We start from the raw sequence: 13,398 nt of genomic DNA, 5'->3' as shown, positions 1-13,398 counted from the left end.
AAACTGTCCTTGCCTGGGTAGATTCTCCAATCCAGAATTTATGTGGATGGTTTTTATGTTCACTACAAGTTTGAGGTTTTTCCTCCCTGGCATCCTACTCACCAACCAGGCTCCCGGGGCAGCCCAGCTCTGCTCTGCCTCCACGTCCACAGGCAGAACGGGCTCTTCCTGCTCCCAGTTTGAGCTGTAGCTCCAGACTGGGCACTGGGTGAACCTTCCAGGGCGCCTTGGCTTTCCGAGGGTGAAACCTCAGGTTTGCCTCCTGCTTTCAGCTTGACCGGTGAATCAGTAAAAAGAGCCCCCCATGAGCTCTTGGCCATCAGCTTGCCACGCAGAGAAGGGAGAGGGACATTTCAGATGGTTTGAATTTGAAAAATCTAACTGTGGTTTTGAATAGAGTTAAAAACCAGAAATTAAGTTCAGGGCTCGATTTCGAACTACACACCGAAACAAGCCATCCCTTTTTAACCTAGTGCAACAGAGAAAACCATTCACCAGCCTGTACATCCGCAGGGCGCACACACTAATTGTACCGATTCATTTTTTTCCGTAGATGAGGACTGTGTACATCAAATCACGAGCAAAGCTCTCCCCTCCGCTCCCCACCGACTGTACCCGAGACGGCACAGGCAGCGGCTCCAGGCAGCACACGGGACTCTAGAGATGATGCTTGAAGACAAGGACATTTTATTCCTTCAAGAATTCATTACACACCATTCCCCTCTCCCCTTTGCTCTCCCAAAGAAAAGTATCTGCTAACAAAATTTATCTCTAGCATCAAACGAGCAGCAGGATCCCTGCTCCTAGGCACAGAAAGAAAGATCAGAACGGGATTTCTGTGCAAACATGAACTGAATCCCAACTTCCCTCACATGAGAGCAGCCCCATCCTCTGAGCCAGGCAGTTAAATATCCAAGGAAAGGCATGCAACAGCTCCGATTATGTGGAACAAAAATTAATTGAGGGCATAAGTCTCCGATTCGGCTCTCCATTTATTTTTGCCACAGCACATTATATGTGAGTGTGGGTTGCAATGCAGACACCTGCAGGGAAAGCAGCCCAACCCATCAGTGACAGTGATATTACCTCCTTTTATTTATTTTTCCGGTTAAAGCTTCCGTTTTTTATCAGCCCTGCAAGAGACAGATGTGTGGCACCTTCCAAAACTGCATGCCCCTTCCTGACGTTTTAAACTATGTACTTAGGGATCTCTAATTTGAAAAGCGACATCAATTTTTTCCCCAAAACAGGCTTTAAAATAAGATACAAGGAAAAACAAAGCTACTTTCCAACACAATCTCAAACCCACCATTTTAAGAGCCCACACCCTTCCCTTAAGATAGAAATTAAAGCCCTATTCGTCTGCACCCCAGTCTTTTTAACAGAAGTCCTCCCATTGTTTAAAGCCAATTACACACATTTTGGCCCATGGGAAAAAAAAAAAAAAAATAATCCTGGGAACTGCTCTACCCTGGCACAGCAGCAGATAGATAAGTGCCTGGATTTTCCATGTACAGCTCCTGGGCACCACAAGCTGCACCAGCGTGGGTGTTGCAGAGGTTGGGCTTTTGCAGGCTCCCAGCTATTGACAGGGATGTACCTTTCCCAGGGGATACCTGCTCTCGTTGTCACCTCTGTGTGACGCACTGGAGATGACAGTGACAGCAGGCATCCCACCTGCCCCCACACAGCTCCGCAGCCCCCATGGCTGTGCCTTTCTGCAGCAGGCTGGGGGACACAGCATCCCCCTGGGGAGTTACCATCCCATGGGATTACATTCCTCTATTTTTAATTTTCTTCTGGTTTCTTTGCCATCAGAAGAGAGTCCTGCCTACCTCTTCTTTTTCCAAGGCAAAGATGTGATTCCAGCAGTGTTATGGCACCATGGTGACAATGCCAGCGGCTAACGAAGCCGCCAGAACAGTAATCAGACGGGAGAAAAGGACAACCCGTGTCAGGTTCACACTGCGAGATGATGCTGGTATGCAAGAGCAGACTTGTCCCTACACATCCACGCTGCAGTTTGCTACACCAGCATTGACACCAAGAGATAATAACTACTGCCAAGCTGGACACCCAGCCCATAGTGCACAGCGATCCAAGACTGGGTCCAGCAGGATGCACCAGCTCGTGCAGAAGGCAGGAGACGTCCCCAGAATAGCAGAGCACAGGAGCAAATCCCATGTAGCCCACTAGCACCAGGCATTTGTCCCCAGCCATGGGACAGATGTCACCAGCTGGGTACAACCACCACCCAGCTCAAAGCACCCAGGTGCCACGGCCAAACACGTCAAACAGCTCGTCACTGCACGGAGAGAGGTTTTGAGGAATATTGATTTTGTGGGAGATTTAAGAGAGGATGCTCTTCCCAACAAACTGATTCATTCTTTTTAAATGGCAGTTGTATTTAATTATTGCTAACAAAATGCTTTCAACTCTAATGCTTGTGGACACTACTGAGCGTATCTATAACCATTCCAATAATCCTCAAAAGAACCAAGTAACACAAAAAGGTGCCTTCTGACCCATCCTGCATCCATCAGGGAGCCTGTATGCCTACCCAGGATGGTGTAGCCCACCTGCCTCTGCTGTGCAGGGTCCAGCAGGTTGCTGTGGGCTCTATTGGGAGAGTAAAGAAGTGACACTTTGGAAAAAAACAAAATATGCATGCTATAGCACGTTTTTCTCCATATGGCTCAAACATCTGGATTTCTTGTCTAAGGAATGGCCCTCATATCTTGATGAACTGCATGATAACTGATTTCTTCCACTGCTAAACCATGCATACGTCACCCCTCCACTTGAAAAAATTCACCCTCCTGTCCACCTAAGCCTTTGCAGGTCAAGGTCAGCCACCAGCATGTGAGAGGAGCATCCCGAGGCTGTATGGATTCTGTAGGGTACCAGTATCAGCCCATTCACAACAATGGCCGTACAGATCAGCACCACCAGCTACTGTCACCACAGGGCTGTTTCCCCTTGAAGCTGCAGGAATATGATAAGTGCATCTTCTAGAGAGTTGAACAATAACACTTCAAGAGGACAAAGGCTCCTTAAAATGCAGATGAGCGGAAGCCCTGCAGGGGAAGAGGCTGCTGCTGGCGGGGCTTGGCCGAGGAAAAGCGTCCAACAGCCCCACCACCGCCTCTCGCTTCCACCTCTGCCCAAGCACAGCTCCAGAGTCACCGGCCTTATCTTAGATGCAAGCCATCAGATTGAAGCAAAATGTTTTGCTGGCAAAATGCTAACAAAGCGTTAGCACAGCTTTCTGCAGTGCCAACATCACCAGTTTCAGCCTTAAATCAGACGCTCGGAGCAGCCTGCCACCGCCTTGCTTGCGAGGCAGATTTTATGTTTCTAAAGTACCTTATTTTTAGGCGCAGTTATCAACCCGCACGTCACCATACATGCCCTACTTTCTGTGTTTTCTGCATCTACTCTTGGCCACAGAGATGGTACATTGGCTTGACTTGCTCTTCTGACAATGCAGTTGCTCTGACATTCAGTTTCATCAAATATTTACCACTTCTTATTTTGAAAATAGATCTTGGACACTTCATGTTAACTTCACTATGAACACAGTACCAGAATTGCTGGTGCTGCTCTCCTCTTTGTCAGTCTAGCTCTTACTTTGCTTCTGCCGTTTCTGGGATTACAAGCACTAGGGTTCTGCTGCCAGAGATGAAGGAGAACCTCGTCCACCCACGAGCACAAGGCTCAGCCACCCTTCTCTGCTGTCTCAATGTGCAGCCATGTCTGGATGTGCAAACAGCCAGACCTGCTCAGCCGAGAGACTTTTCCCAAAGATACTGAGATTTAAGGGCCAGAACCCAGCTGGGAAGAACAGCTGCTCTTCAGGGAGACTTGTGAGGGCTTCCCAGGCACAGGCACCCATCCTGCTAGTCAGTATGTACCTCAGCCGAGTATTTGTTCCAAGAAGCAGTTTTATTTGGATGGCAGAAAACAAACAAACAAACAAAAAATTTTTAAAAAAATCAGTGTTCTGGTAGTGAAAGTCAAATTCAGGTAGCAGGGCCACCTTAAAGCCAGAAGTCTGATCGGATTCCGCACATGGTGGAGATGGTCCTTCTGCATCCTGCTAATGGATCCCACCAGCTGCTTTGGTGGGTTAAGCAAGTCAGCAAGCAAAGCCCACCCAGTACGAAATCCCTCTTAATTTCACATGCCAGATGAATTCTTGCTCGAGACCTCAGTAATAAAAAGCCAAGCCCTGCACAAATCCCCAAATCTCAGCTTAGCACCAGAACGAAGAGAAAATAATGGTGGGTGTTACTAGACACCTCACAGCCAGCACGGGGCTCATGATTCCTTGGTCTTTCTCCTCGGATGGGGATTTGACCTTTGAGCTGCTGAGCAAGTAATCAAGCAGAACTTGTGCCTGTGAAATGCTGCCAACATCCAACATTGCCACATGGAGCCACTGTAGAGCAAAGCCTCATACCTGGGGTTTTCTGCATATGCATCCTTAGAGATGCCGTGACTGTGCCATAACGTCACGCGGAGCAGTTGGGATGACATGAAGGCAGCTGGCACCAGTGAGCTGTGCATCTCCAGCCTTCCCTCCTAGACTGTCCCCCCTCTTCTCTTCCAGAAATGCCCAACCTGCACCTCCCAGTCCTTCCAGCTCAAGGGCAAAGCCCCTCACCTACAGAGGGGAGGCAAGAGCAACCCAGCGAACTCACCAGGGAGGTCTCTTGCTAACACGGGGTGAGAGGAAAGGAGGGGAAAACTGCTGCCAGCTTGTTTGTGTGCACTTAGGGTGGCATTTCCAACACTGTAATTGTTGCATAATGAATTTAGCAATGGAGTTCAAGAGCTATGATTCATTCAGGCCAAAAAAACATGAGTCAGCCTCCAAAGAATCATGAGATGTTAAAATTATATGCATTTAACTCGAGCTTGACGAATCCGAAGGAGCAGTGTAACAGCAGAGTGTCTCAGCATAACTCGAGACATCATGCAAATATCCCCACTCCTCCGCCCAGCCGACGCAAGACGAGAGCAGCACGAGAGCAGCGCCTAAGTCTGCTGCTGCAAATAATTCACGCCTGCCACCCAGGCCTGGCTCGGGTTATCAGCCCCAGCTCAGAAAAAAGCACCTGATGCTGCCTCTTACCCAGTGCTCACCCTGACCCATGGAGAACGGTGGTAAGGTCCCATCCGGCCTAAGAAAAGACCTTTGCGCAATCTCAACACGGACATCTGTGAGGACGAGCACTTGGGATGCTCGATTCACTGGGTGGGACCAGCAGAAAGCAGAGGATGGGGAGGAGAGCAGAGGTGGCTGCGGGATGCTGTCGGGGTGGTACATCAAACCGCAGAGGTGCGGCTGGGAAGGGAGTGCAGGGATGGAGCTGGAAACAGGACAGATTCATTACAGAAAAGGATGCCCAAGTGAAGGAGCATGTGCAGATCGCCGGGAGGCGATGCAGAGAAGACCTCGAGAAAAAGATGATGTTTTCCTAGCTCTGTTGGGTGATCTGGCTTAAGTTATACCCTGTATTCTGTGCTTACAGAGCTTGCGGATATGGAAAGGAAAGTTATTTTGAAGTGAGATAAGGTGCGAATTCAAAGCAGAACAACTATTCTGGGTTAACTCCCCAGGTGGTTGCTTATTCTAGAGTGGCAGTACCTTTTCCTAGTTTAATTCCCTTTAAAAATAGATTAGGCCAATGGTTCTGATCTGCAAAGCCACAATAGCTGGCCTGCTGCTTTTAGAGCACCCTTAATTAGAGCCTGGATAAGGACACGGTGGGCTCCAGGATGCAGATTTGACAGCCCAGATTTGGAAATATGATATTAACCTAAACCAGGAGAGAAACAAGTGCCCGCAGGAGGGTCTGCACAGACGCGGCTTGGTACAGCAGCTATTCCTGCAGCAGGGACCCACCTCGGCAGGGGACAGCCCGTGCAACACACCCTGCTAACCACAAATCAAACAGCACGAGATGGAACCCATGATCTGTACTTTGCATGCAACCAAAAGCCTTCTTATAAAGCCATTTTTGTTTGAGATTCATTTGAATTTACCATTTATCAAGCTTCCACTTGGTCTCATTAATCACAGCCTATCAAGCTCTTTCAAACGCAAACAGAAATGCAACTGCACTTCTGGGTTTATCCTTCTCCTGGTGCAATGACGGAAGGCTACGAATCAGGAATGCCAACCCACCTGTCTCCTGCTTTTCAACCCCTTCCCATGGGATGAAATCAGCTGACTATTCTGAAAAAAAAAATAAAACGAACCACACTGATCTATTTCCCTGCTAGCTAGCAACATCCAAGGACAGAAAACAATGTGTTGTGCAGGAGAAAGAGCATCCCGGGGAAAGCTGAGGGGAGAGGCAGATACACGGCTGCTGGCAGGACCAGGAGCTGCAGCAGCACAGGGATGCTGTTCCTGGAAGGGGAGGTGGCCAAGCCACCTTTGTCAAAGGCTTTGCATTTCCTACCCAGGCCTCTAGAGCCAGAGATCTCACAGCTCACCTTAATCCATGTCAGATGATATACCATTTGTTTGCTTTGTATGGATATTAAAGCTTAGCTTTCCTCAAGCTATTCATTTCTTTTTTCTTGGCACCTACATGGCTGTTAACCCCAGTATCAACACGCTGCTGTGAAGCTTGCAAGGAAAAGGTCCATTAGGAAGAACCACATTACTCTGAAAATGACATTTGCAAAGATGCCAAGGGGTGCCCCCAAGTTTAGCCTTGGTCCAGCATCATCAGTTCTCACTGATTAATGCTTTCCTGCCTTGCCTTGAGACTCGGGGTGCAGTGTTCACCCTCCTTTCCCTCCCCAAGTCTGGCAGGTTTTTTTCTACTGCCCTTCATCTGTACTCTTCACTCAAGCCAAGCGCTGCACTAACTCCCCGAAGAGGGAACTATCCTGATTTCAGAGGGGAAGGTGCAGACAGCCAGTGATTCATATCCGCAATTACCGGTTCCTTACGCTGAGCAGGACCTGGCACAGGAGCAGGCTCTGGCTTACTCAGACCTGGAGTCTGATCGCTCCTGGGTACCATGATTCTGCTGCCAGCAAAGCATCTGGGCTCAGCTGCCCTTTCAGGAGTGCCCCCTTCAAAAAAAAAAGTTAAAAATAGAGTGTATGTATATACATATATCTATAAAGAAAAAACATGTTGGATGGCAAAAAGCGACAGTTTACAAGGGAACATGCCTTAAACAAGACTTTGGCAAGGAGCACAGCTGGTGTCAACCGGCAGCAGCACAGGCAGAACGGTGCTGTCGAGATGAATGAGCAAGGGAGCATGTGGAAAGGAGACGAGGAGAGACAAGTAGATTAATAGAAGACGACAGATTTCTCGTAAGATTGCGATAAGCCTCTTTAAACTTCCCTAAAGGATGAGCCAGCTGGCAAGGCCATCCTAGGAGGTGGTGTAACTCGACTAACAGCCTTGCAAAAAGCCAACAGCTGACCCCTTTCACACATCCCGGCTCACTCCTGCAGCTCTTTAAGCAAGGAGGGCTGAACGTGCTGTGCCTGGATGCTTCTGCACCAGCACTCACCTGCAATTACAGCTGCCAGGCCTGAATTATTTTCAGGAAGCAGCGTGGTCAGGCTGACCGTTAGTGCTGGTGGAGTGTTGGGTCCCATCCTGCTCTCCTGGCCCTGACCAGCACGTTTTGTTGCCCACGCAGGGGCTAATCCTGACCCGTGTCCCCAGCGCTGGGCCACGAAGCTGCTGGGCACATCTGGGGAGAGGCAAGTTGCTCTTGAACAGGGCTTTCTGGGGATGGGGATGGGAAAGGCAAGGTGATGAGGGGGGCTCCAGCATCACATGTTCACATCCTTCCTAATTCGAGATCCCTGGCAGAGCCAAGTCTCCAAAACATTACACCCTGGTGAGCAGTTTCACTCTCCGAGGAGGAAGAGGATAGAGCTGTCCAGAGGGGAAGGCAAGCTTGAAATGTTAAGATTTTTATGCTTTTTTTTAAGGGATAATTGCTTCAAAACCTGCTGAAGGTGGAGTAGATGTCATGCACAAGTATTGCTAAGAGAAAGAGTTTACAATGCCCCCTCTTCCCAGGGCCACAACAAAAACCCATAAGTATTTGAAACTGGAGGTATCACCTGGTGCAGCTGAGGGTTTCAGAGTGAAGAACAGCAGCAGCCAGTTTGTTTGATATTGAGCAAGTTTTTCTTCTTAGACCAATTAGCTGGTGATATAATTTGCCCACTAAGGTCACTGAAGCACCATTTAGCAGTTTCAAAGAAGACAAGATGAACTGCAGGCCAATTTTCCCCCTCCAGTTCAATGAGTGATTCAAAATGCAGTTAATGATAGAGGTTCTTAAGTATCTGGCAGAGGATTTGAGAGGGTAATTTATTGCCCAAAAAGAGACTGACCTCTTTGACGCCAAAGAAGCTCAGCCTGTGAAGATGTAGGACCTGATTTTGCTATCTTAATTCACAACCATTAAATACCTGAGAGCTGCCAAACTTGAGTCAGACATAGGAAAAAGCAAAAAGCAGCAGACCCAAAATCAGGTTAAGGAAGGTCACAGTTAAAACCCGCTTTGTCACCAGCAGCCAAAAGACCTCCTTAAGGATGAAGATAAGAAATGAATAACATCCCCAGAAGAGTTTTAACACAAACCCTGCATTTTCACGAGTTTATATAAGGTAAAAATGAGAAATCCCCTCATCCAAAAAAGCTTCATTATTTGTCAACCTCAGGCTCTGTAATCAGCAAACACTGGTTGATATTTTTCTTCTTACTGGATGAAATGTGCCTAGAGGCAACAGGCATTTTATAAATTATTAAACCAAGAGAAAACAAGGTTCCAACAAAGTGGCTGCAGAAGCGACACAGAAGTACCAAGGAGCCGGTACAATTGGTACCAGCACACTCACACAGAGTCATTTTTCCAGCAATGACAGACTCAACAACAAGACATTGTCAGACATGGGCAGCCTGGACACGTGGTCTTGATGGCAAAAAGAAGACGCAGTATCTCAGTATTTCATCACATCCACCACAGATATCTGAAGTTCAACACTTTCAACCTTATCTTTCCCTATGAAATAGTCACTTATGTTTTCCAGTCAGAAAGAAAAGAAGCACTTTTTAACCTCATGAGAGATCTCAGGACATAAAGCAAACCCCATAAAAATAATGTAAGAAGCACATTTTCAATACCATCCACAGTTTTCAGTCCAACCCGTAGTGTAGAGATTAAACAAGGAAGTGAAAAACATAAACGAAAAAGTATTCTTCATATTCAGTCTTTCACAACGAACATGATCCCCCACCAGATTAAACTCAGTTCCAGCCAGAAAAACCCCTTCTGCTTTCTGCAATAACAGCGCTTGGCCCTTCCATCTGTGGCAAAGCACTTACCGGTAACGGCAGAGCTCGGGACACCAGGTACAGTGAAAGCTGGGGCAGCCCCGGCAGCGCCTCTCCCAAGGTTCCTCAAGCATTTGTTTGGGAACACAAACTCACACTGAGAAGGTTCTTTTTTTTTTTAACCAGGTTTGTGAGCCCTATGCTCTCCTTGACTATTTGTGAGAAGCCACTTTTACTGCTACTCCATTGTAGCTTGAAGCATCCTCCTCTATCACAGCATAGAAAAGATCTTTTCACAATAAGTAAGCAAAGATATAAACATGAACGTGTTGGCTTGTCAACAGAAAGCATCTCTACCACCAGTGACACCTCAGACTGGAGCTGGAGAAGGAGCTGAAGTTCAGGCTGAAGTTCACCTGGTCTGCCAGTATCTGAAGGAGACTCTCTCCGAGAAAGTCCTTCATCTCACACAGAAAGCAGCACTTGCAATCCTGATGCCATTTCAGGAATTACAGTTGCTTATATTTATGCTACCTCCTGTATATTTCTTCCACACCCAAATCATGCCAAAAAGGAGAGGATTTCTAAATACAATAAGGAAAACCCACTAACAAACAAAAAACCACGAGAAACTCGTACTTCGGTGTCTTGGGTTTCACATGATGACCCACAGCACAAACGTGTAATTAAACACTAGCGCCAGTCGTTCAATGGGGTAAAAACTGCCTTCAAGAGGTAATTGCCTCCCCATCATCAGATGCGTCCAGTATCAGGTTTGCAGATTTACCGGAGGATTAACCGTGTTCCCGATGCTCCCCTGGAAGGCAGTACGGTACTGAACCGCCGGTGGCCAGCCCACGCTGCGGTTGCACAGGGCTGGAGTTACCGAAACTCCGCGCCGTGATTGCAGCCGCTGCCCTGGGCGCGCCGGGGACCCCGCTCCGCGCCCGCGGCCCCGGACACACACGCACCCCCGCTCCCGTGGAAGGAGAACGGGGACCCCGCCGCCGCGCCCACAGCAGCCGCTGCCCCTCCGGGCCCCGCTCCCCGCTGCCGCCCGCCCCGGCCCCGGCCCCGCACTCACCCGCGGCAGCTCCGCACGGCGCAGCGGGCCCGGCGGGCACAGCGCAGCGGGCAGAGGCGGCAGCGGCGCCGCGCAGCCCCGCTCCCCGTCCCGCTCCCCGCCCGCCTCCGGCTGCGGCCGCAGCTCCGCCCCGGGGTGGAGCCGCGGAGGGGGCGCGGAACCGACGCGCCGCAGCCCCCCCCGCCGAGCCCGGCCCCGCAGGTGGAAGGCGCGGAGCGGAGGAGCATCCCCGGGGATGTTGCAAGAGCGGCTCGTTCGGATCCCCTCCCTCCCGCGGTGCGGGATGGGCCCTTGGAAAACCAGGGCTTGTCCGCACCTGGGGTGTGGGCTATCTGTGCGTATAATTAAAATAAATACATATTTTTTAAAAACGGTCTTCAAGTTGTGGTGGAAGGTTGCAGCCACGCCTCGACCTTCCTGAGGCTGCTGAGTGTGGCTGTAGATAAGGTTTGCCCTGGCTCCTGGCTGGGCACAAGATGTGGGATGCTGCTGCCTGCACTGAAGTTGGAAGGTCTGGGGAGGATATCCGGGTTAGAAACGGTTTTGCCCTTCTTTTCTGCATAAATAGCCGCGCCGGCAGCAGGTTCCTGTTTGCCACGGAGTGAGCTGATGCTAGGGACGGGATCCCAGAACACTTTTTTAGGAGAAACTAAAATAAACTGAAAGCCACCGCAAACTCAGTGTAATATGGTTTTAAAGCACGGTGATTGATGCTGAAAACAAATGCCATTCCTGAAGTATGCCTCATGCCCATTTCATAGACAGACAAAGAGAGGCAGATAGGAGTCTTTGCCCGCAGTCAAAACCAGTCACCGGAGCTGGGAGGGAAGCCAAGAAGCCTCCTGGGCCAGGGAGCGGCACTCAGGAGCCCACGCTCACCCCTGCATGGGCTGGGAGCGGAGCAGAGAGGGTTCCTCATGCCGCTGTCAGATATTGTGTCTGGCATCAGTTGCCTTTTCCGGGGAGAAGTAGGTTTCGGAAGGTTTGGAGGATTAATCACCATCGTCCCCATTTCTCCTTGGGAAAGGGCCTCCGCCTAGACCTAACAGATCAAGGGAGACACGGCTCTGGCAATCGCGCTGTGGGGTTCCATTAAAACATTCTAGATCACAAATGCCTTTTTGTTTTGACATGTGACTTGCTCCTTTGAACAAGACGATGTGTAGGCAAGTGTTTATGGGTAACAAACGTGGACCTTTGCAATTGCGCATGAGTGTGAAAGAGCATCCAGAGTGTGAAAGAGCATCCAGAGTGTGAAAGTCTGGTTGAGGTTGGAGTTTACTCTGATGAATGCTGGGGAACTCTGTCCAGAATTCACATATTACTGCTGCAACATGGCAGAACCATGTTTTAAGAGTCATCAAGTGACACATGGAGATGTGCTTTAACCATACAAACTTGTCTTACTGCTGCATTTGTACATGCAAAAATCTGGAAAACAAAGCTGATGAGAAACAATCCATGTCCTCCTTGCTGGATCCACAGATGTGTGGGTGCAGGATGGAAGGAATGGGAAAATACTCAGCCAAGTTAAAGGTTAGTTATGGGTCTGGGACTAGACTTAGACCCTCACCAGCCAGAGACCTTGGCAGCCCTGGGCTTTGCAGGCAGGAGGAGGATTTCCAAGGCTTGAGTCTGGCATCAGAGCCCTGGCCCAGGGCACCAGAGAGCTGAGCAACTCTGGACCAGCCTCTGAAGTCCATAATTCAGTTGTCTGTTTATCTAAAATATGTTGTAAGCACAGCTGCTTTCTGAGGCACGTATGGTAATGATGGGGGAGTCACATAAATAAACTGGCTCCCTGCCAGACCAGTGAGTCAGTGTAAAGAGCCAAAATGCATCTTGATACTTAGAGGATTAAAAAAAAACCAAAACAAACCACACCACACAACAAAAAACTACCCACACCTCATTTTCTGTTCAAATTTGGGTATGAGCACCATGATTGGGAAGATAAGGCCAGATACTATGTCAGCAGGGTCTTGTGGTGCCCAGAGCCCAGCAATGCAGAAGGTGGAGATCTTCAGGGCAGAGGGAGGGGTGAGCACATTACAGAGCCCCCACGGCCATCTGCATCATTCTCATTTTTGCTGGCAAATCAAAGCTCTTGATTCTGTTGCCAATACAAAGATTTGGAGCTGGAATAAAAACACAATTTGTTTGTTTTCTAATGCAGACAAGATTCACTGCATCAAGTTTTCTTTTTTGTACAAATGAAACATATTATAAATACTTTTTTTTTAAAAAAAGCACTACTTCAAAAGTGAAGTTCCTTAAAAAGCACTACTAAAACATCCAGCATTTTCAAATAACCAGTTCGCATCATCTCCACTCTCATTCAGTGTTCAATCCAATTTCACAGCTAGTTTTGGTCCCTCAAATTCCTTTCTTTACCAAGTTCACTCTTCGCTGGAAAGATTTAACCCAGCTATAAGAACAGGATTTTTTCTCTTGTGCTTTTATAACAAATAAGTTACCCAGCAGTCAAACTGGATGCTGGCAACCAACTGAGCCTTCTGGATTAAGCAAACAGGTGGGAAGCTGCAATGATTGAAGGATGCTGAGCAGAACGTGTAACTTGGACACACAGAATGAGCTTCCAGTCTCAGGCTGTGCTGGGAGTTTAAAATGCAGACATGAGGGGAGAGTAAAAATCAGGTCCTTGTTCTGCAGGTATACAGAATGTGCGTGCTCATGATTTTTGCTCCATTGTACACTCATGTGGTGACACCTTATAAAAAAAGAAACTGGCCGAGCGTTGGTGGGCCGCAGCAAGAGCCAAGCACTGTAGGAGCTGTGCAGCGGCCAAAGGTGCTGCCCCATTTTTTTCCCCTCCCGTCTTCAATTTACGTATCCATCTCTACAGTTTTAATTCCCTAGCAAGTTTTCGTGATCTTTCAATGTCTCCTGCTGTATTTTAGCCCAGCTAAGAGCTGCTGTCACGAAGAAGCAAGGCTGATGGCAAGCAAGGGACCATGTC

The 13,398-nt window shown here is 48.6% G+C and overlaps 1 protein-coding gene across 1 annotated transcript in view; it reads right to left on the bottom strand.

Moving 5' to 3' along the window:
• Nucleotides 1-10,476, bottom strand: part of PPP1R16B (protein phosphatase 1 regulatory subunit 16B) — a 64,066-nt gene extending 53,590 nt beyond the window's left edge. The window contains exon 1 of the mRNA XM_065645783.1: nucleotides 10,419-10,476. The gene's annotated coding sequence lies outside the window, so the exon portion shown is untranslated. The remainder of the gene's footprint in view (nucleotides 1-10,418) is intronic.
• Between the last annotated feature and the right edge of the window lie 2,922 nt (nucleotides 10,477-13,398).

The sequence above is a fragment of the Caloenas nicobarica genome, chromosome 15, assembly GCF_036013445.1.
Source record: "Caloenas nicobarica isolate bCalNic1 chromosome 15, bCalNic1.hap1, whole genome shotgun sequence".
Taxonomy (NCBI): domain Eukaryota; kingdom Metazoa; phylum Chordata; class Aves; order Columbiformes; family Columbidae; genus Caloenas; species Caloenas nicobarica.
Note: the sequence above shows the minus strand (reverse complement) of the source record. Positions and strands in the feature narration are given on the sequence as shown.